Here is a 23287-nt window from a genome sequence, read left to right on the forward strand (position 1 = left end):
TAGGTGCGTGGGTTTACCTCTGGGCTCTATTTCTCCCATTCTGATACCTTCTTTTGACCCCCTCTCCCACACACCATTCCAGTTACTGCCTCATCTCCCTCCTCTTCTTGACAGCAAAACTCTTCAAAAGATTTGTCTATATTCCCTGTGTACAATTTTTCTCTTCCCCTTCTCCCTTGAACCCACTCCAATCAAGCTTTTGTCCACTGAAAAGGCTTTTATCCGGGCCACTCCTGACCTCTATGTTGCTAGAGTCCACTGAATATTCTCGGTCCTCATCTTGCTCGGCCAACCAGAAGCACTTCTCACAGCTGATCATCCCCCCTTCCCAGAAGCACCTTCTTCACGTGGCTTCCGGGGCACCATTCTCTTCCGGTTTTCCTTCCATCTTCCTGGCCACTCCTTGTCAGTCTCCTTTGCAGGTTCCTCATTGTCTTCCAAACCTCTGGCTGTGGGAGTGCCCCAGGGCGGGGTCCATGGTCCCCTTCTCTTAACTATCCTCACTCCCAGTGATTTCATCCGTCTCACAGCTTTAAATACTATCTAGATGCCTATGACTCAAGAATGTTTATCTCCAGCCCTAACCACGCCTGTGAGTGCCAGGCTCATACATCCCACAGCTCACTCCTCATCTAAGTTAGACTTAGATGTCTAACTGGCATCTGAAATTCAACATATCCCAAAGTCAACTTCCAATATACTCCCAACCTTGTCTACCCACAGTCTTTATCACTGCAGTTAGTGGCAACTCCATCGTTCCAGCTGCTCAGGATGAAAACCTTGGCATCGTCTCGAACAGAAACACTGTGTTATACAACTCCAGAGGGCACGAGCCACATTTTATGCAATGCTATTGGTGTTATGTAACATGGTGACCCTGTTTTCCTTGATTCCTCATTCACATCCCACATCTGATCTGTTAGCAAATCCAATTGGCTCTACCTTCAAGATATACCCCCAAATCCAACAACTTCTCCCAAATTCCAGTTACCAGCCTGGCCCAAGCTTATCCCCTTAAACATAACGTATTATCCAAAAAACAAGAGTGATCCTTTTAAAACATATCAGATCACACCATTCTTACTCAAAATCCCCCACTGCTTCCCATCTCACTCATAGTAAAAATCAAAGTTCTTACAATGGCCTTCAAGACCTTGCATTATTTGTTCTTTTTAGCACTTATCCCTATCTAATATACTACATATTATTATCTATCTAACTTACTTATTATCTGTTGCCCACATATGAAATAAGCTCCATGAGGTCAGAGACTTGGTCGGTCTTGTTCACAGATGAAGCCTCAGCATCTATAACAATACCTGACACAAAGCATATGCTCAGTATATATCTGTAGAAGAAATAAAAGATTGGGAAGAGGGAAATCTTCACACATGGGCCAGAATCATACCAGAACCCAATATAACAAGTGAAATGGCATTTGGGTCAACTGGTGCTGAGACCAAGTCAAGTCCCAAGAGACGTATGTGCAGTTCTTACTTCCTATTATTTGTTTTCCCATTGCTTTGATATTTTGCCTGATGAAGTCTCCTTTCTTTTGCCTCTAAAGAAAAAAAAAATTGACCTAGCTATAGTAAGGAGCTCCCCCTGGTGGGAGCAGCCCCATCAAAGGAATGGCAAAGAAAATCATAGAAAACAGGCTTTAAGTTACAAAGGAGATCGCTGGAGACAAAGGAGTGACTCCAGCATTTCACAGGAAAAGTCCTTACTAGAAACAAGAGAAACTAAAGGTTAGATTCAAGGTACATGGGGGAACTTGTCAACTTATTTTACTGTTGAACATCTTTTGCATCTGATGATGAGAAAGAAAATAATTCATTTAAAGCTGAACAACCTAAGTACCTTCCCTCAAGGAATTTAAAATCTGGTAGAGGAGGTAAGTCATGAATACAAATAAGTACAGGGGCTTCCCTGGTGGTCCAGTGGTTAAGACTCCACGATTCCACTACAGGAGGCACAGGTTCAATCCCTGGTCAGGGAACTAAGATCCCACATGCCACTCAGCCAAAGCAAACAAACAAACAAAATAAACAAATAAGTACAAAGCAATGAGTATAACTGTGAAAGAGTGAATGGGGGCTAAATAAAAGGAATAAACTAAGAGCTATGACTTACCTAGGAAAAAGAAGGATTACTTTAGGCTGAGTAAATCCAGGAAGACAACTTGGAGGAGCTGGTTCTTGAGCTGAGCCTTGAAAAACAGACAAATTTTTATTGAGCGTAAATGTAGGGAAGGGCACATCATGTGGAAACCCAAGTTGACCAACGGGACCCTGTAAAGGTCACAATTTGAGTGACAACACAGAATTCAAACTCTTTCGTAAAAAGAGCAGAGAGGGATTCTCAAGAGAAAACTCCTTGGCAGAGGTAGACACAGGAGGGAACCAAAGAAAGCTCCTTTCCTTGTTTTCCCTTGCGTGAGAGGAACACTATTAAAAACTATAGAGGAGGGGCTTCCCTGGTGGCGCAGTGGTTGAGAGTCCGCCTGCCGATGCAGGGGACACGGGTTCGTGCCCCAGTCCGGGAAGATCCCACATGCCGCGGAGCAGCTGGGCCCGTGAGCCATGGCCGCTGAGCCTGCGCATACGGAGCCTGTGCTCCGCAATGGGAGAGGCCACAACAGCGAGAGGCCCGCGTAGCGCACAAAAAAAAAAAACAACTATAGAGGAAAAAGAAGATAAAATACAATCTCCATGATAAATGGTCCTGCTTCCATACTAGAGGATTTAGAATCCACAAAACTAATGAAAAAGCCCATATAGACATGCAGGGTCTATTCTGTTCTATATTTTATCTGAAGGTAATGTGCAGAGAACATCCTTTTCAAATGAGGCTGGTCTCCCTTCTATTCCCTCCTGTGCAATGTCCTTCCTGTGGAGATGCCAAAATGCATGCTGAATCCATCCACCCCTCTCAATTTCCACTGCCATCCCCCTAGTCTGAGCCACCATCATCTCTCCCCTGGTCTAGTGCCACAGTCTCCTGACTGGTCCCCCCACTTATAGTCTGGCCCCTCTGTAAGCCACGCTGCACACGGCAGTCAGATCAACCTAGGGATATTTGGGGGTGAGATAAATAACTCATGTTTCATTTTCTTTCTTTTTATTTTTATTTATTATTTATTTATTTATTTTGCTGTGCCAGGTCTTAGTTGTGGCACGTGGCATCTTCATTGCTGCGTGTGGGATCTGTAGTTGAGGCAAGCGAACTCTTAGTTGTGGCCTGGGGGATCTAGTTCCCTGACCAGGGATCAAACCCGGGCCCCCTGCATTGGAAGCGCAGAGTCTTAGCTACTGGACCACCAGGGAAGTCCCTCATGCTTCATTTTCAACTTTTCATTTTGGAAGTACAGACAATGAAAAAAGGGGCACAATAGCACAAAGAATTCTCATATACCTTTCACTCAGATTCTCCAAATGTTAACATCTTCCATAACCACAGTACAATATTATAAATCAGGAAATGAACATTCATACAACACTATAACCTAATCAACAGACTATTTGATTTGGTCTTTCATTACCATGACACTTTTGAAAAATACAACTGGTTTCAATTTTGGGTTTGTCTGATGGTTCCTCGTGACTCAATTTAGATTATTTGTTTTGGCAAGAATACTACAGATGTGATGTTGTGTCCTTCTCAGTGCATCCTACCAAGAGGCACCTGGTATCAGTTTGTTCCACAACTATTGATCTTAACTCTGATCATTTGGTTAATGTGGTGTCTGCCAGGTTTCTCCCCAGTGAAGTTACTATTTTGCCCTTTGTAACAAATAAGCATTTTGTGGGGAGATACTTTGAGACTATAAACATGTATACTGTTTTTCATCATACTTTTGTCCATTTTGTGGAGAAAAGGGAACACTCTTGTGCTGTTGAGTGGGATTGTAAACTGGTGCAGCCACTATGGAAACAGTATGGAGGTGCCTTAAAAATTAAAAATAGAACTGCCATATGATCCAGCAATTTCACTTCTGGGTGTTTATGTGAAGAAAATAAAAACTCTAATTTGAAAAGATATATGCACGCCCATGTTCATTGCAGCATTTACAATAGCCAAGATACGGAAGCAGGGCTTCCCTGGTGGCGCAGTGGTTGAGAGTCCGCCTGCCGATGCAGGGGACATGGGTTCGTGCCCCGGTCCGGGAAGATCCCACATGCCACGGAGCGGCTGGGCCCGTGAGCCATGGCCTCTGAGCCTGTGCATCCGGATCCTGTGCGTCCGGAGCCTGTGCTCCGCAATCGGAGAGGCCACAACAGTGAGAGGCCTGCATACCGCAAAAAAAAAAAAAAAAAAAAAAAAAAGATATGGAAGCAATCTAAGTGTCCATCGACAGTAGAATGGATAGAGAAGATGTGGTGTATACAAAAACAGACACACACACACACACACACACACACACACACACACACACACACACACACACACACTGGAGTGTTACTCAGCCAAAAAAAGAATGAAGTTCTGCCATTTGCAGCAACGTGGATGGACCCAGAGAATATTATGCTAAGTGAAATAAATCTGACAGAGAAAGACAAATACTGTATGATCTCACTTACATGTAGAATCTAACAAACAAAATGAAAACAGACTCACAGATACAGAAAACAAACAGGTAGCTACCAAAGGGGAGGAGGGTGGTGGGAGCAAAACAGGAGACGGAAATAAAGAGGAACAAGCCTCCGGTTATAAAATAAATAAGTCACAGGGATGTAATATACAGCATAAGGAATATGGCCCATAATATGTAATAACTTTGTACGGCGACAGATAGTTACTAGACTTATCATGGTGATCATTTCATAATGTATGCAAATGTCAAGTCACTCTACGGTACAACTGAAACTAACATAATATTGCATGTCAACTATATTTCAATTTAAAAAAAGAATTCCAATCTTGTAAGTAACTTAGAGTCATCTGAAATTGGGAATACTGACACATGCTAATGAATCTCAGAAGAGAATGAAGTTTATAGATTACAACATCAATTTATTAATTTAACTGTAAAGTGGGCATTCTTTCCCCACAGGCTTGCCTACTAAGACAGTTTTCTGGTGAGCCTAGAACAGGGATCCACAAACTTTTCCTTTTAAAGGGCCAGACAGTAAATTTTTTTGATTTTGTGGGTCACATACTCACATCTGTCACAATTACTCAACTCTGCCACTGCGGGGCAAAAGCAATGATAGACAATAAGTAAACAAAGAAGTATGGCTGTGTTCCAATAAGACTTTATTTACAACAATAGACGTCAGGGTTTCTAGAGCCCTGGCCTAAAATAAGAATAAGAGGAGTAGTAGTTACATGATTCAAATGCTTGATCACATCAGGCTTTTGTAGCCTGATGTGTCCATCAATGGAGGAGATAAACCTGTCTCTGCTATCAGATTAGACACGCTGCTTAGCTGGACACTGCCAACGTTTGCCTCTCTAGTCCTCCTTTTTAAATGCCAGCCACCCTTCAAAAATCCCACCCCATCCTAAAGCCTTGAGTGTAAGAAAGCTCTACTTACCAGTAAAACTCTCAGGGAAATGCCAGCAGCCTCAGTTTACATTCTGCGGCTATTTCACGGAGAAAACCTTGATCCTTTTTACCTTCGGGGTGGGGCGGGGGGAAGAGCACCCTCCATTCTTACTTGTGTTCCCCTGGAAAAGAAGTGACAGATTTGGCAACATTAATACTTATAAGAGGCACTAGCGTGTAAGCTCCATGAAGAGAGAGATTACTTTTTTTTTTTTTTCCGGTATGCGGGCCTCTCACTGCCGTGGCCTCTTCCGTTGCAGAGCACAGGCTCCGGACGCGCAGGCTCAGCGGCCATGGCTCACGGGCCTAGCCGCTCCGCGGCCTGTGGGATCTTCCCGGACCGGGGCACGAACCCGTGTCCCCTGCATCGGCAGGCGGACTCTCAACCACTGTGCCACCAGGGAAGCCCGAGATTACTTTTTAAATTAGAAAGAATCTCTTATTTTTACAAAAGCAGTGTATGTTTGTTCATTGTGGAAAATTAGAAAACAAAAATTAACAGAAACATTACATTTCTACCACCCAGAAATTACCACTGTTAACAGCTTAGTATATATCCTTCCAGATCTTTTTCTAAGTATATATAATATGTATATGTACTTCCTACCAAAATGAGGTAATGCGTGTGCATGATGCTTTTTCTCAACTAACGAGCTCCACCACTCCACGTTAAGAAGTTTTCGTCTCATCTAAGACCCATCCATATTCATATCCGCTTACTTTTCCCCAAAATGTCCTATAAAGCTAGCCTGTTCAAATTAAGATCCAACCTCAGACCACACATTGCAAGCTAAGTCTCTTTTCATTTAGAACAGTATCATTTTTTCAGGACAGGAATTTTGTTTCCCAATGTATCCTCAATGCCTTTAACAGTTCTCGGTACACAGGAGTAGATCAAATATTTGCGTAATTAAGTAATTAATAAAAGACTTAGGAGATGGGGGGCTTTCGCCCTCGAGCTTATCTCAACCACCCATACCCTTTATCTTCACTTTATAGATAATAAAAATCAAGGCCAGAGAAGTAAAGTGACTTCCCAAGGTCACCCAGCAAGTACATGGCAATTTCTCGGTTTCTTCTGTTAAACCAGGAGTTGGCAAACTTTTTCTGTGAAGGTCAGATAGTCAATATTTTAGGCTATATGGGCCAAGAAGCAAAATCGAGGATATTACGTAGGTAGTTATATAATGACAGAAAAAAATTTCCATAAATTCTTTACTGATGAAACTCAAAATATAATAATAATTGATTATACGGTTTTGTAATACAGGTCTACTAATGAAAAAATGGAATTGAAGAATAATATTTTGTTTTATTGTGGTTGAAACTTAGTGTTCCCTATCATCAAACTGATTGTAAATGTTCATCTGAAAAAACATTCTTAGCTGCCAGGTCATAGTGTGCCAACCTCTGTCCTATACTATGCTGCTTGTCTGTGATTTGGCTTTTTCTTTGAAAGTCTGAATGAAAATAACATTCTTCCTAATTGACGGTTGTAATTGGGTTCTGGCTTATTGAAGTTATATGGTATGAAAATACCAATGAGGAAAACAACTCCTTGGCTGCTCCTTTAAAATGTATATCTTGTCTTACTTCCGTTACTCTGGCACCTAACTGTTGGTAATGACTGTCTTCTTTCATTTAAATGGTAAGGTAGGTTGCACTGTGACTGTGGCTTTCACGATTAACCATGTGATAATATTAAATGGGGCTGGGACTTCCCTGGTGGCGCAGTGGTTGAGAGTCCGCCTGCCGACGCAGGGGACACGGGTTCGTGCCCCGGTCCGGGAAGATCCCACATGCCGCGGAGCGGCTGGGCCCGTGAGCCATGGCTGCTGAGCCTGCGCTCCACAACGGCAGAGGCCACAACAGTGAGAGGCCCGCGTACTGCAAAAAAAAAAAAAAAAAAGAATCCGCCTGCCAATGCAGGGGACACGTGTTCCAGCCCTGGTCCGGGAGGATCCCACATGCCACGGAGCAGCTAAGCCCCTGCGCCACAACTACTGAGCCTGCACTCTAGAGACCGTAAGCCACAACTGCTGAGCCCGGGTGCCACAACTACTGAAGCCTGCGCGCCTAGAGCCCATGCTCCGCAACAAGAGAAGCCACTGCAGTGAGAAGCCCGTGCACTGCAACGAAGAGCAGCCCCCCCTCGCTGCAACTGGAGAAAGCCCGCGCGAAGCATCGAAGACCCAATGCAGCCAAAAATAGATAAATACATAAATAAATAAATAAAAATATTAAATGGGGCTGACTAATTGAGAAATCACTGCAAGTGAGGATGGTGATTGTTTGGCCTATGTCAAGGTTGATAATTTTTCTTCTAAAATAAAAATATGCTATGCTATTTAAAGATATAGAGGTAAATATCCAAAGAGTTAAAAGAACAGAAACTATTGGCTTGGGGGAAGCAGGGAATGGGGAGGAAAGCTGGGGACTCCTCTTTTTAAAAATAACCAACCTTGTAGAAGTATTTGACTTTTTAAAACTATGTACATGTGTAATTTTGATAGAAATACACAAAAGAAAACCAAGGCACATTAAAGCGCCTTCTAGAAAAGGCCTTTTTAATACTTTCCTATACACAAAAACAAACTCAAAATGGCTTAAAGGCTTAAATATAAGATATGACACCATAAACTCCTAGAAGAGAACATAGGCAAAACATTTTCTGACATAAATCATAGCAATATTTTCATAATTCAGTCTCCCAAGGCAAAAGACATAAAAGCAAAAATAAACAAATGGGATCTAATCAAACTTACAAGCTTTTGCACAGCAAAGGAAACCATAACAAAACAAAAAAGACAATCTACGGACTGGGAGAAAATATTTGCAAACAAAGGATTAATTTCCAAAATACACAAACAGCTCATACAACTCAGTATCAAAAAAACAAACAACCCAATCAAAAAAATGGGCAGAAGACCTAAATAGACATTTCTCCAAAGAAGACATACAGATGGCCAACAGGCACATGAAAAGATGCTCCACATCGCTAATTATCAGAGAACCACAAATCAAAACTACAAAGAGCTATCACCTCACACCGGTCAGAATGGCCATCATCAAAAAATCTACAAATAATAAATGCTGGAGAGGGTGTGGAGAAAAGGGAACCCTCTTGCACTGTTGGTGGGAATGTAAATTGGTGCAGCCACTATGGAAAACAGTCTGGAGGTTCCTTTAAAAACTAAAACTAGATTTACCATATGATCCAGCAATCCCACTCCTGGGCATATATCTGGAAAAAAACATAATTCGAAAAGATACATGCACATCAATGTTTATAGTAGCACTATTTACAACAGACAATAGCCAAGAAATGGAAGCAACCTAAATGTCCACTGACAGATGAATGGATAAAGATGTGGTACATATATACAATGGAATACTACTCGGCCATAAGAAAGAATGAAACATTGCCATTTGCAGCAACATGAATGGACCTAGAGAACACCATACTAAGTGAAGTAAGTCAAACAGAGAAAGACAAATATTACATGATATCACATATATGAAATCTAAAAACAATGATACAAATGATACAAAACAGAAACAGACTCACAGACATAGAAAACAAGCTTATGGTTACCAAAAGGGAAAGTGGGGGGAGGGGTAAATTAGGAATATGGCATTAACAGATACATACTACTACCTATAAAATAGATAAACAATAAGGACTTACTGTATAGAGCAGGGAACTATATTCTGTATCTTGTAATAACCTATATTGGAAAAGAATTTGAAAAATATATAACTGAATCACCTTGCTGTACACCTGAAACTAACATAATATTGTAAATCAACTATACTTCAACTTAGAAAAGAATACTTTCCTCCATCCTCCCCCTGCCAGACTAGGTTAGGTGTCCCTCTTCTCTGCTCCCCAGAGCATCCCTTGCTCAGCTCCATCAGAACACTTAACACACTGTACTGTAATTATCTGTTTCTCTACCTGTCTCCCTGAAGGGACTATATATGAGCTCCTTGCAAGGAGGGACCATGTATTATTCATTTCAGCTCCTAGATTAAAATATTAAAATAGGGATCCATTAAAGTGAAGTGAAACTAGCTAAATACCACTCAGTCTGGGCAAATTAACATCACAATGAGATACCAAACAAAAAGACAAAACAAGTGCTGGTGAGTATGTGGAGAAATTGGAACCTTCATACATTTACCGACGGGAATATTAAATGGTACAGCCACTTTAGAAAACAGTCTGGATATTCCTAAAGAAGTTAAACATGCAGTCACCTTATGACCCAGAAATCCCACTCCTAGACCAGGGAACAAGTGAACATGGTCCTTGCCCTTTCCAGTGTAGAGACAGAGAATGAACCCAAGCTTACAGGGCAGTGTGTTAAGTGTTACGACAGAGGTCTGCTAAGGGCACTATGGCAGCACCTGAGCAGGGCAGTGAAATCAAGAGCATTGAAAACATATGTCCTCACAAATGTTCACAATAGGATTACCCATGATAACCAAAAAGTGGAAATAAATGTCCATCAACCGATAGATGGATAAATAAATGTGGTATACCCATTCCATGGAATGTTATTCCGCCATGCACACATATATACAATGGAATATTACTCAGCCATAAAAAGAAACGAAATTGAGCTATTTGTAATGAGGTGGATGGACCTGGAGTCTGTCATACAGAGTGAAGTAAGTCAGAAAGAGCGAGACAGGTACCCTATGCTAACACATACATATGGAATTTAAGGGAAAAAAATGTCATGAAGAACCTAGGGGTAAGACAGGAATAAAGACACAGACCTACTAGAGAATGGACTTGAGGATATGGGGAGGGGGGAGGGGAGGGGGAAGGGTAAGCTGTGATGAGGCGAGAGAGTGTGGCATGGACATATATACACTACCAAGCATAAGACAGATAGCTAGTGGGAGGCAGCCGCATAGCACAGGGAGATCATCTCGGTGCTTTGTGACCACCTGGAGGGGTGGGATAGGGAGGGTGGGAGGGAGGGAGATGCAGGAGGTAGGAGATATGGGAACATATGTATACGTATAACTGATTCACTTTGTTATAAAGCAGAAACTAACAGCATTGTAAAGCAATTATACTCCAATAGAGATGTAAAAAAAAAAGCAATGAGGTACTGATACATGCTACAGCATGGATGAACCTGGAAAACATCATGCTAAGTGAAAGAAGCCATTCACAAAAGACCACATATTGTAAAATTCCATTCACATGAACTGTTCAGAAAAAGCAACTATAGAGACACAGGGCAGTTACATGGTTGCTTAGGACTAGAGGTAGGAGGAGAGATTAACTACAGTCTTTTGGGAATTTGGGGAGGGGTGATAAAAATGCTCTAAAACTGGATTCTGGTGATGGTTACACAACTCCATACGTTTAGTAAAAACAAGTGTACATGTAAAATGATTGAATTTAATGGTATGCAAAGTATAAAGGCTCTTTTTAAAAAAAAATCCCTCAATCTATTACATTATTTAGTTTCTCTCTAAATTAACTTTTTTCCTCCATGACAAGACCTGGTAAGAACTGTGGTAAATGAAGTTTCTGAGGCATTTTTGTCGGTTGGGGTTTGGGGCTGTGCTGACAGAAACATCAAAGTCAGCCTCTCTGAATACTGCGTGATGAGGTGTACAATGCGTTTCCGGTTGGGTGATCCCAGTGTGTAATCTGGACAATCTGTGGTCTGCCAGTTTAAGTGTGAGTGCGCCAGGCCCCTACTCCAAGCAATAAACTGTAGTCAGGTAACAAATTCACTTCTTGCAACTCTCAAGCCTTGTTCACAACCAGGTGAATTGTTCTATTACAGCATATCTGTGAAAATGTTAGTGGTTTTTGTTTGTGTGTTTGGGTATTTTTTTTGGCAATTTGGTCAGTGCTTACTAGGCAAGGATGTCCTGCCAGAACAGCTGATAGATACTAACTCCTCCCCTCCAGACCCGCCCCCTGGGATACTCCAGAGGAAAGAACACCTATCTAAGGGCGACGGGGGACGTGCCAGGGGATGGAACAGCACCTCTCCGAGCTAGGGGAAAGGCTGGGACCGAGTCCCTCCTTCTTTGCGTTGCGGAATGGGCAAAAACTGCCACAAAGTAAGGGTGAGGCGTCTCCTCCCAGGGCCTCCTGGTGCCCGGGAAACTCACGCGTCTTCTTGCAGGGTCGCCAGGAGGTTACAGATAACTGCGCCCAGACCTCAGTCGCTTTCGCCGCTACAGTCCCACCGTGTGGTCCGCGCACAGCGAAAGAAGGCGATGGAGGAAGACAAGCAGCCTGAGCAGGCTTGCAGCCGTCCGGAGTTCCGAGCCGCGGTCCCCTACGCCCCAGCGCTCGGCTCCCTGACCACGTGACCGCCACCCCTCCCCGCACGCGCGATTATGTCTTGGCGCCCCCTGGTAGCCGGAAGCGGGCAAAACCGGCGCTGTTATCACCAGCTGGTCGGAGCATGCGTGGACTGGCGAGTGGCTTCCGGTCCGCGGGGCAGCCCAGGCAGAGGCGGAAGCATCTGCGGCGGAAGTGGCCGCGCCGCTGGCCCAGGGCGAAGCTGGGATTCCGAGGGGAGCTGACCCAGATCCAAAGTGGAGTAGGTGGAGGCGGCCTCCACCCCTTCCTCCTTTCTCCCCAAAGGGAGAAGGACCCCAAAGAGGACAGAATGGTCAAATAATTATCTCGAACCTGGATGCCAGCTCCCTTCTGCAAAAACGGAACAGAATAAGGCAGCTTTGTTGAAGATGGTTTTTGTTGACGTTCCGAAAAAATGCATTTGTAGCCGCATCGATATGAACTAATTATTACCTCCTGAGCCTCAATTTCCTCCTCTTATAAAATAGGGATAATAATAGTACCAACTTCACAAGGTGTTTGTGAGGATTAAATAAAATAATCCACCCAAAGGGTTTACCAGACTGTTAAAGCTAGCTATTTAGTTTCTCAGGATAAGAGTAGGTATTATCTTTCCTCGAGATTCAGAGAAACGAAAGGATTTTGACACTACCAAATAAACGCATACCTAAGGTGAATTATTCATAAAAATGTTTTGTATATGAGGAAACGGTCCATCCGCACACTCAGCCTGGACACAGAAACAAAAGCACGCCATACTATGTACATAAATGTGTCTTGCTAGTCCACTGTCTTCGTTGGCATTACTTTTCCAGGACTCCTCTGTCCAGGCAAACAGTTTCTTCACTACAGCAACGTCCCCAAAGATCCATCAACTCTTCAATGGAAAGCAGCAACAGTTTGCTCTCTGAAATTCTTTAAGTCCCTCTCCTCAAAATCCTCCCCTTGCAGCTTCCACCAGTCCCAGACTGTTGGTATCATGATCCTTACCCAATCCTAATCAAGCCCCAGAGTTGAAAGACCCTCTGCCTTAAACCATGCTTTCATTTCTCAATAAATTCTGCCCTTTCCTTCCTCCCTGAAACACTGGCAAAGCTTTGCGAGGTGAGGGTTCTCCCTTACAGAGGTAAGTGATAAATTCAGCATTGTCCTATCAACAGGTGCATTGGTGATATTTGGGGAGCCAGCACTTGACGGTTTTGAAGTCCCCACTGACATCCAGTGCCCCTGAGACCTCAGCACCACAGCTCAAGACCTTCAACTTGGAAACAGTGTGCTCCTCCCGCCTCTTGGACCTCCAGCTTGGGGCTCTCTGACCACAGTGGTAAGGTACGTAGCTTTCACATTGGTTAGAGCTCTGATCCCTCGGAGCTCCCAGTTGCTGAGGATACTAGCCCTACAGCCTGCACATGACCCCCTGTGAGAAGCCTGACCCCGCGGATTATAGGGCCCTCCTCTGTGTTCTGACTGTCCCCTGGCTCACCCCTGCCGTGGCTCTCACCACTCTTGTTTTATTCTAATGAGCTACTGCACTTAATAGTAAGCCAAGTGGGGCAGAGGATCCCTGCATTGTAATTGTGAGGTCAGCCTGTGATGTGGCTGGGGCCTGGGTGATTTTATGACAATGTCTTCCTCTACATCCACCACGCTCACCCACCATCCTCTAGCTGAGCTTCAGTTCTCTCCTTTCATTCGTATCTTCTAATGGTAAAAAGAGTTTTATCATTTTCTTTTCCTAAGCCTTTCAGATTTTACATTAACGTCCCTCATTTTATTTTCAGAAACGTTTCCACCAATTCTTTTGCTTTGTCTATGAAAATAATCATACTTACTACAATTAATGATCATTATTTGTCAGCCAGTAACAGCACAGTGTTTATTTCTTGTATTTGGCGGGCGGGGGGGTGTTTTTATATTTGCTCAGGCTTTACCACCCCCTTACTTCTCTTTTTGCCAATCTTTGTTTTCTACTTTTGAAATTATTGCACTTATTAACAGAAAAAGAACAAAATTTACTCAATAAATTGTACATATATCTACACCCACAAGTTAGAAAAAGGATTTAAAAGAAATATGCCACAATGTTCAGTATTCACCTATGGTTTATTTTTTCTTCCTGTATACTTTTATGGCTATTTAAATATTAACCATGTAAAATATTTTGTATAGTTTTGTGACATTCTAAATACTTTTATAACAACTCTAAAATTATTTGGTGAATAAAATAGTTTTACCAAGCATTCTGGCAGACAGAGAAGGAAAAAGTTTATGTGTCATTTCTTGAGTTTCAGAGATCAGTGATACTGAAGACATTCTATTTTCAATTATGTTTCCCTGAGCTAAATTAGATCTTGGTCCATTCAGGATATTTAAAATCAACCTCCATCATGTTCCCTCTAGTAAAATTTAAGTTCTTTTACTTACAGATTTTCAAACAGCTTTAACCTGTGCTTGATGAACAGGAAATTGATCAGATGTTCATATCTGCCTGGTACCCCTGCCCCAATAACTGATCTTCCACTGTGATACAGTTTTTCTCATTAATGTCAACACTTCTACTTCAGATATATGATGGAAAGTTCATAGGCTTTGGTGCCAGACTTACCATCTGTTTACTGGCATATGACACCTTAATCCTGTTGCTGTCTCTTGCTGAGACCCATTTATCGCCTCTAAAATGGGGTTAATAATTCTTACTATATTATTGACATGTTCAACACATAGCGAATGAAAATAATATTCATTATTTTACTCTTTTTTTACATCTTAGGTTATTTATTTATTATGCATGCAAGTCTTACATATTTTTATTGAAGTATAGTTGATTTACAATATTGTGTTAGTTTCAAGTGTACAGCAAGGTGACTCAGTTACATATATATTTTTCAGATTATTTTCCATTATAGGTTATCACAAGATATTGAATATAGTTCCCTGTGTTACACAGTAAATCCTTGTTGCTTATCTATGTTATGTATAGTAGTTTGTATCTGTTGATCCCATACTCCTAATTTATTCCTCCCCCCTCCCTTTCCCCTTTGGTAACCATAAGTTTGTTTTTATGTCGGTGAGTCTGTTTCCGTTTTGTAAATAAGTACTATTTGTACTATTTTTTAGATTCCACATATAAGTGATATCGTGTAGTATTTGTCTTTGTCTGACCTCACTTCGTATGATATTCTCTAGGTCCATCCATGTTGCTGCAAATGGCAATATTTCATCTGTTTTTATGGCTGAGTAATATCCCATTGTATGTGTACATATATACCACATCTTCTTAAATCAGTCATCTGTTGATGGGCACTTGGGTTGTTTCCATGTCTTGACTATTGTAAACAGTGCTACTATAAACATTGGGGTGCATGTATCTTTTTGAATTAGAGTTTTCCTCTTTTCTGGATACATGCCCAGGAGTGGGATTGCTGGATCATATGGTAGCTCTATTTTTAGTTTTTTAAGGAACCTCCATACCGTTTTCCATAGTGGCTGCACCACATAATTATTATTCTTAATTATCCTTTAATAAAAGGGAAAGAGCAAACACTACCCAAAACATTCATATTTTACAGGGCAGTTATCTTTAATATTTACAAATGCACATGGAGTGATTGGGACTTTGAAACACCTAAACCTAAGGTCTGATGATGTGACATGTATGTAGCCACAAAGAAACCCATCTCTCACTTTCTGCCATGCTAGGAGTGAATGGTCCAACTAATAAGTGACAACCTGGGAGAGTGAGAAACAAGCAATTGATCTGGAAAGTCTCCCAGGTTTCTGATCTCAACTAGACGGATGGTGGTTCAGCAGTGTACACTGTTCTCTCCTTGACCGACTCCCCTCCAGTAAAATTTGTTCCAGGAAAGGAGCAATAATAAAGGTTGCCATTCGCTGAGTACCTACTGTGTGACAGGCACTTCATTCATTCTAGCCACAAACATTTATTGAGATCCAGCTTATGTTCCAGGCAGTGTTCTAGGATCTGAGGATACACCAGTGAACTAAGCAGACTAAAATGTTTATAGTCTAGTGGGGAGAGGCGGGAATAAACGATTAACATAATAAATCAGTAAATTATGTAGTATGCTAGAAGAGAGGCATGTGATGGGCAAACAGCAGGGAAAGGGAAATGAGAATGCTGGTCCAGGTGCGCAGTTCTATTTATTTTTTTTAATTGAAGTATAGTTGAATTACAGTGTTGTGTTAATTTCTGCTGCACAGCAAAGTGATTCAGTTATATACAATTCTTTTTTATATATTCTTTTCCATTATGGTTTCTCGTAGGATACTAAATATAGTTCCCTGGGCTATACATTAGGACCTTGTTGTTGATCCATTCCATATATAATAGCTTACATCTGCTAACCCCAACCTCCCACTCCATCCCTCCCCAAACACCTCCCTCTTGGCAACCATCAGTCTGTTCTCTATGTCCATGCATCTCTTTCTGTTTCATAGATAGGTTCATTTGTGTCATATTTAGATTCCACATATAAGTGATATCATATGGTATTTGTCTTTCTCTTTCTGACTTACTTCACTTAGTATGATAATCTCTAGTTGTATCCATGTTGCTTCAAATGGCAATATTTAATTCTTTTTTATGACTGAGTAATATTTCACTGTATATATATTACCACATCTTCTTTATCCATTCATCATCATGTCGATGAACATTTAGGTTGTTTCCATGTCTTGGCTATTGGATTAGAGTTTTGTCTGGATATATGCCCAGGAGTGGGATTGCTGGATCATATGGTAATTCTATTTTTAGTTTTCTGAGGAAGCTTCATACTGTTTTCCATAGTGGCTGTACCAACTCACATTCCCACCAACAATGTAGGAGGGTTCCCTTTTTGCCACACTCTCTCCAGCATTTGTTATTTGTAGATTTTTTAATGATGACCATTCTGAGTGGTGTGAGGTGGTACCTCACTGTAGTTTTGATTTGCATTTCTCTAATGATTAGTGATGTTGAGCAGCTTTTCATGCGCCTATTGGCCATTTGTATTTTTTTTTTTTTTTGGAGAAATGTCTATTTAGGTCTTCTGCCCATTTTTTTGTTTGTTTTTTTGTTTTTGTTGAGTTGTATGAGCTGTTTGTATACTTTGGAAATTAAGCCCTCATCGGTTGCATCATTTGCAAATATTTTTTCCCATTCTGTAGGTTGTCTTTTTGTTTTGCTTATGGTTTCCTTTGCTGTGCAGAGCTTGTAAGTTTGATTAGGTCCCATTTGTTTATTTTTGTTTTTATTTCTATTGCCTTGGGAGACTGACCTAAGGAAACATTGGTACGATTTATGTCAGAGAATGTTTTGCCTATGATTTCTTCTAGGAGTTTTATTTTTTAATTTTTTTAACATATTTATTGGAGTATAATTGCTTTACAATGGTGTGTTAGTTTCTGCTTTATAACAAAGTGAATCAGTTATACATATACATATGTTCCCATATCTCTTCCCTCTTGCGTCTCCCTCCCTCCCACCCTCCCTATCCCACCCCTCTAGGTGGACACAAAGCACCGAGCTGATTTCCCTGTGCTATGCGGCTGCTTCCCCCTAGCTATCTATTTTACGTTTGGTAGTGTATATATGTCCATGCCACTCTCTCACTTTGTCACAGCTTACCCTTCCCCCCCCCCATATCCTCAAGTCCATTCTCTAGTAGGTCTGTGTCTTTATTCCCGTCTTACCCCTAGGTTCTTCATGACCTTTTTTTTTTTTCTTAACTTCCATATATATGTGTTAGCATACGGTATTTGTTTTTCCCTTTCTGACTTACTTCACTCTGTGTGACAGACTCTAGGTCCATCCACCTCACTACAAATAACTCAATGTCGTTCCTTTTTATGGCTGAGTAATATTCCATTGTATATATGTGCCACATCTTCTTTATCCATTCATCTGTTGATGGACACTTAGGTCATGTCTTATGTAGTCTTTAAGCCATTTTGAGTGTATTTTTGGGTATGATGAGAGGGTGTGTTCTAACTTCATTGATTTACATGTGGCTGTCCAACTTTCCCAACACCACTTGCTGAAGAGACTGTCTTTTTCCCATTGTATATTCTTGCCTTCTTTGTCAAAAGGTTAATTGACTGTAGGTGTGTGGGTTTATTTCTGAGCTCTCTATTCTGTTCCACTGGTCCATATGTCTGTTTTTGTGCCAGTACCACAGTGTTTTGATTACTGTAGCTTTGTAGTATTGTCTCAAGTCTGGGAGGGTTATGCCTCCTGCTTTATTCTTTTCCTTCAGGATTGCTTTGGCAATTCTGGGTCTTTTGTGGTTCCATATAAATTTTAGGATTACTTGTCTTACTTCTGTGAAGAATGTCATGGGTAATTTGATAGGGATTGCATTAAATCTGTAGATTGCTTTGGGTAGTATGGCCTTTTTAACAATATTCATTCTTCCAGTCCAAGAGCATGGGATATCTTTCCGTTTCTTTGAATCATCTTCAGTTTCCTTTATCAATGTTTTATAGTTCTCAACGTATGTCTTTCACCTCCTTGGTCAGGTTTATTCCTAAGTATTTTACTTTGGGGGGTGCAGGTGTGCAGTTTTAAATGGGCTGTTCAGGAGGAGGTGCCATTTGAGCAAATACTTGAACATGGTGGGGAGTCAAGGCACAGGGATATCTAGAGGAAGAGTTACAATAGCCAGGGCAAACACGTGTGGTGAGAGTGTGCCTGGATTCTGTACCAAGGTATTGAAAACTTCCTGTGCTCTGCACAGGGGTTATAAGCCTCCTGGGGAGGACAGATAATTAGACAAGCAGTTACAATACAAAGTACTACCTAAGCTGTAAGGAATGACCTTTAGTGGAGTCAGAGAAAGCTGTCCCGAAGGAGTGCCAGGGGAGATGATACTAGAAATTTGACAAGAGTTTTGCCAGATGAAGGGGAGGACCAGGCTGATAGACACAGCACATTGGGAGTCACAGATAACACATAAGCCCTGGTGGACTGGTGGTCTTCTAAGCCCCTTTCTAGAGGGACCACTCTTCATTTGTCTGGTTGGGCCCAATGATCTGAAAGCACTCCCAGAGTTTTAAAAGCGTAGCATTCCATTCCAAGTGCGGAGCCTAATTTATTCAGCCAAACTTTACTCGTGGTCTTTCAAGTTGTTTCCAGTTTTCCACTATTACAAAAAAATTAAAAGCTAGAATAAACATCTTTGTTCATAAGAATTTTTACACTTGTTCAGTTACTTTCTTAGCCTCAATTTCGGGAAGTTAAACTGCTGGATTCAGGGTTTTCACATTCAACCTTTGATACATTTCCCCTTGGCCTTGTAGAAAGAATGTGTCAATTCTCAGTCCTGCCAGCAGTGTGGGAGAGAAACTCTAGCCCACGTCCTTACCAACAATTTGTTATTTTTAGTATCTTATCCCAGAAATTGGATATAAAAATAAATATGAGGAGAAGATGGTTTCAGGCTCTGAGATGGAAGTTTCCTAAAATGATAAATTTTTCTGCCTTGTTCAATAAAAGAAATGAGACCAAGGCCATCCTACTATGCTTAGGGTGTGAGTGTGACAATTCAGAAATCCATACCCAGGATGCAGCCAATAGAATGATCAGATGTCTTGTACCTGTTACCTTAGGAATGACTTTACAACACAGTGGTAAAGACTACAGTCTCTGGGGAGGGGCAAATCTGATGTTCAGTTCCAGCTCCAACTTTTACTAGCTGTCTGATCTTAGGCAAAGTCCTATAACCATGTGTGTGTCAACATGCTGGTCTGTAAAGTGGGGATCGTGAGTGGGGTACATATCTGAAAGAGCAGTTGTGAGAGGCCATGGTAAACTGTGACCTCTGATCTGAGATGAGATGCTGCAGCTGGAGACCCATACACCCTGTCAGATGCAGTGGGAAACCCAGCCCCACTCCCTGTGCCCCCTTTTATCCTGTCCCTGAGATCCCTGGTAGTGACAGGATTGGCGGGTTACCTGGATCGTAAAGAACTCCTCAGACCTCAGTCATGTCTCCTTCCAGCCACGCACTGGGGAGCCTGTGTGACCCTCTGGGCTCAGCTCCCCTGACCCCTAGCTCCCATCTGCTGCTCAGGGGAGTTGTTTGAGTGGGGGAAGACTTGGCTGGTCTTGACCTGTCTGAAAGGATAGGAGTGCCTCTGACATGTGGGGGAAGGAGACCTCCTCTGGGGACACCAAAAGTAGGAGAAATCCACCTCGGCATTCAGTAAGTGTTCCCTTATCACCCCATCATCAATCATCATCATCATCGTCATCATCATCATTACCACCATCATCACCATCACTAAAACGCTCAGGCATTTCTGAATCCACTCTTGTACCTGTCAGGGGCCAGGTTCAGCCTAGCTCCTGGAGCCCAACTGTCATGGTGTCAGATTAACACTGAATCAGCACTGCCTGCGTAGCATGGACTGCATTTAATTTTCCCCGTGCTTCCTTCTGTAGCAGAATAATGCATTCTAGCCGAGTAATAATAGCTACCATTTCTTGAGAGCCTACAATGGACCAGCCCTATGCCAATCACTCATACACTGGGCACCTGGGGAAGACAGGTCTTATCCTGAAGTTACAAACCTCAGTTTCCTCATACTTCATATGCAGATAATAACACCTACATCGTAGGGTGCTGTGAACACAGGAGAGCTAAGACGTGTAAGAAGCATAGCCTTCTCACCTGGGAGAGTGACCTCTGGCTCCACCACTAACTAGCTGCATGCCCCTAGGCAGGTTTCTTAACTTTGCGGAGTGTTTCCTCATCTGAAACATGTGCTAATAGTAATACCTATTTTATGGAGTTGATATGAGGCTTAAAGGAGCTAATGTGTTTAAAGGACTTGGTACAGGGCGCCTGGTACTCAGTAAGCTCTTAATAAATCACAGTTGTGATGATTTTGATTACTATTATGGAAGGATCAGGAAGAAGGAGAAGATTCAGCAAAGGAGACTCAGAATGGGGCACCAAGAAGGTCAGGGAGGGGGGAACCGTGAGAGAGGGTCTCATGGAAACCAAGGGAAAAGAGTGCCAGGAAGGAGAGAGACGTAATGCAGAAGGGTACTCGGAGGCCAGTTTCTTCTGACAAGACAAAAGGGTGATTTTCATCTCCTAGCGACCAATGAGAAATGAAGGCAGAAAGGAAGAAAAGAAGCCTATAGTTTGAAATGAAGTCTTTTTTAGACTAACCCCATTAGTCTGATCTGAATGCCCAGGTCTCGGTTCCATGTCTCCTAATTAGTGAGAATACATATTTCTTGAGTAAAGGAAAAGCCAGTGTCACACAAAGTGAAAAAAGAAATGTCAGATCACATCAGGTTGGCGAAATAAAAATGTAGACAATCTCAAGTTCATACAATAAAGAGGAGGATGGAGGAGGGAAGAAAAGGGGGGTGAATCACAGAACAAATTTTCAAGGCGGTGGTCTATACTGAACTCCCAAGCTAACTCCAGTGAAAAGGAGGGTAGTGAGACGGGCAGAATTTATTTATCTATCATTTCAGGTTTCTCTTCTACCTGGTGCCAGAAAGAAACTATGGCAACATAAAGTGGGTCTTTGGGCAAATATTCAACAAGTATTTATAAAGTAAAATTAAGACGAGCAGAAAGGGAGAGGTATGAGGAATTAAGGGTTAAAAATCTATGTGAGCTGGGAAATGGTGGTGGTCCCTGTGGCTTTGGGGGCCTGAGTGGAGCTGCCTCTTGCCTGAAGGTGATGGGGGGGGTCCTCTTTGGCTCTGGAGAGATGGAGGCGGCTACCAAGGTCCCAGAGCTGCCATGGATGGATGCAAGGAGAGGGCCTCTAGAGGCTGCGCTCCTGGCCGGTTCTCAGCTAAAGGGTCCGAGGCAGAGAGGCCCTCCCAGTCTCCCTCTGGCCAGGAGGGTTAAGGAGGCCGAGGCTTAAGGCAAACCTGGGATGCTAGGGGTGGGGGAGGAGTAATGGCAGAGCTAGGGAGGCTGAGCCTCCAAACCCCTGCACCGAGAGAGAGTGTGTGTCGGTGTGTGTGGGGGGCACTGGGGGGTGTCTTTCAAGGCAGGTTCAAGGCGTGGCAGCCCAGGGAAGGCTACACTGGCTTCTTACAGCGCCTGGCATCTCCCCCTCCCTCCGCCCTCACCTGCTAACATAATTAGAAGCCCACTGTCTCTCCCTGGGTGCCTCAAGCTGTACCATTCCTGGCACACACAGCCCAGAGTTCTGTATGAAACCCTGGAGTCTGTGATTCCCACCGGGCTTCCTGTCCCTGTCAGGCTCCATGTGAGTGTCCCTGCTCATCGGGCCCTCAGCTGCTCTGCTCTTGCTCTGTGCTTAGCCCCTGACACACCATCTCCCGCTGCTGCGAGCGCTGTCCTCTCGGCTCTGTGGAGCACCGATTTCCTGCAGGACAGCTGCTTCAGGTCCCCAGGTGTGCGCGTTCGTTTCGCTCCACCCCATGGCTTAAATGCAGTCGTCCCCCTCCACCACCCACCCCCAGCCCTGTCCTGCTCACAGAGGTAGGAACTTATACACCTACAAGAAACATAGGGATCCTCAGGGTCTGAGGTCAGATACGTCCTCTTTTACCACCCTCCGATATGAGATCAGGAGAGGGGACAGGGCAGGTTCCTGGGAAGGTTCTCCGCCCCCCCCCCCCAACCCCATCCCGCCTCTCCAGGCCATGAATGCCCACCACTCCACTAAAATAACGTGGAGAGCTTCCAGGCTTTCTGATCCCCGTGTTCCTTCATGCGTCCTGGCAACTATATTGCTTTTCGCTCCTCCCCAGCTATTCTCAGTTCCTGGGGTGAGTGGGGTTGGGCTTGGAGTCCTCGGGCTGCACGTGTCCTCTAACATGTAGCTTCAGGGCTTCCAGGCTGAGGCTCAGGGCGCTGTGAGGAGCTGAGCCTCCTGATGCTGGGCTCCCTTTCCTTAACTGGGGAGTGGGAAGAGGGCCATGTCAGCCCCCAGGAGAGATTCCCGGTTGTGACCAGGATGCGGTGAAGCAGCGGCAGCAGCGATCTCAGAAGTCCACCCAGAGGAGGGAGGGATGCCCCTCCCCAAAGTGGTCAGGAACGGAGCCGCTGGGCTCCTCATTTTGGGCTATTCAGCACCAGACTCCCCCGCTGTCAGAATCCTCTGGATACATTAGAGAAGAAAGCATTAGCGTGTCGTCAGCTAGCGGGTGCCACAGTTTGGCTCTGTGACCTAAGGGACAGGTCAGCTGTGGTAAAGGGGCTCTGTCCATTTACCTCTGGGGAATATGTCAGCCCATTTCTTCTTCCTTTTTCCCCATCTGCAAAGGGAAGTTAATAAAAACCCCACCTCAGGGTATAACCCCACCGTTTATAGCTTTTTACTATATTTTTCTTATTCCTTTTTCCTTTACTTCTTCCTAAAATAATATCAGAGACATTAAGATAGATGCTGAT

The 23287-nt window shown here is 43.1% G+C and overlaps 1 long non-coding RNA gene across 1 annotated transcript in view; it reads right to left on the bottom strand.

Moving 5' to 3' along the window:
- The window catches only part of LOC132418928 (uncharacterized), a 59463-nt gene extending 47597 nt beyond the window's left edge, over window positions 1–11866 (bottom strand). The window contains exons 1-3 of the long non-coding RNA XR_009518054.1: window positions 11699–11866; window positions 5538–5670; window positions 2134–2209 (exon numbers count right to left, since the gene is read on the bottom strand). This is a non-coding gene — a long non-coding RNA (uncharacterized lncRNA). The remainder of the gene's footprint in view (window positions 1–2133; window positions 2210–5537; window positions 5671–11698) is intronic.
- Between the last annotated feature and the right edge of the window lie 11421 nt (window positions 11867–23287).

This window comes from Delphinus delphis, chromosome X (assembly GCF_949987515.2).
Source record: "Delphinus delphis chromosome X, mDelDel1.2, whole genome shotgun sequence".
Lineage (NCBI taxonomy): Eukaryota > Metazoa > Chordata > Mammalia > Artiodactyla > Delphinidae > Delphinus > Delphinus delphis.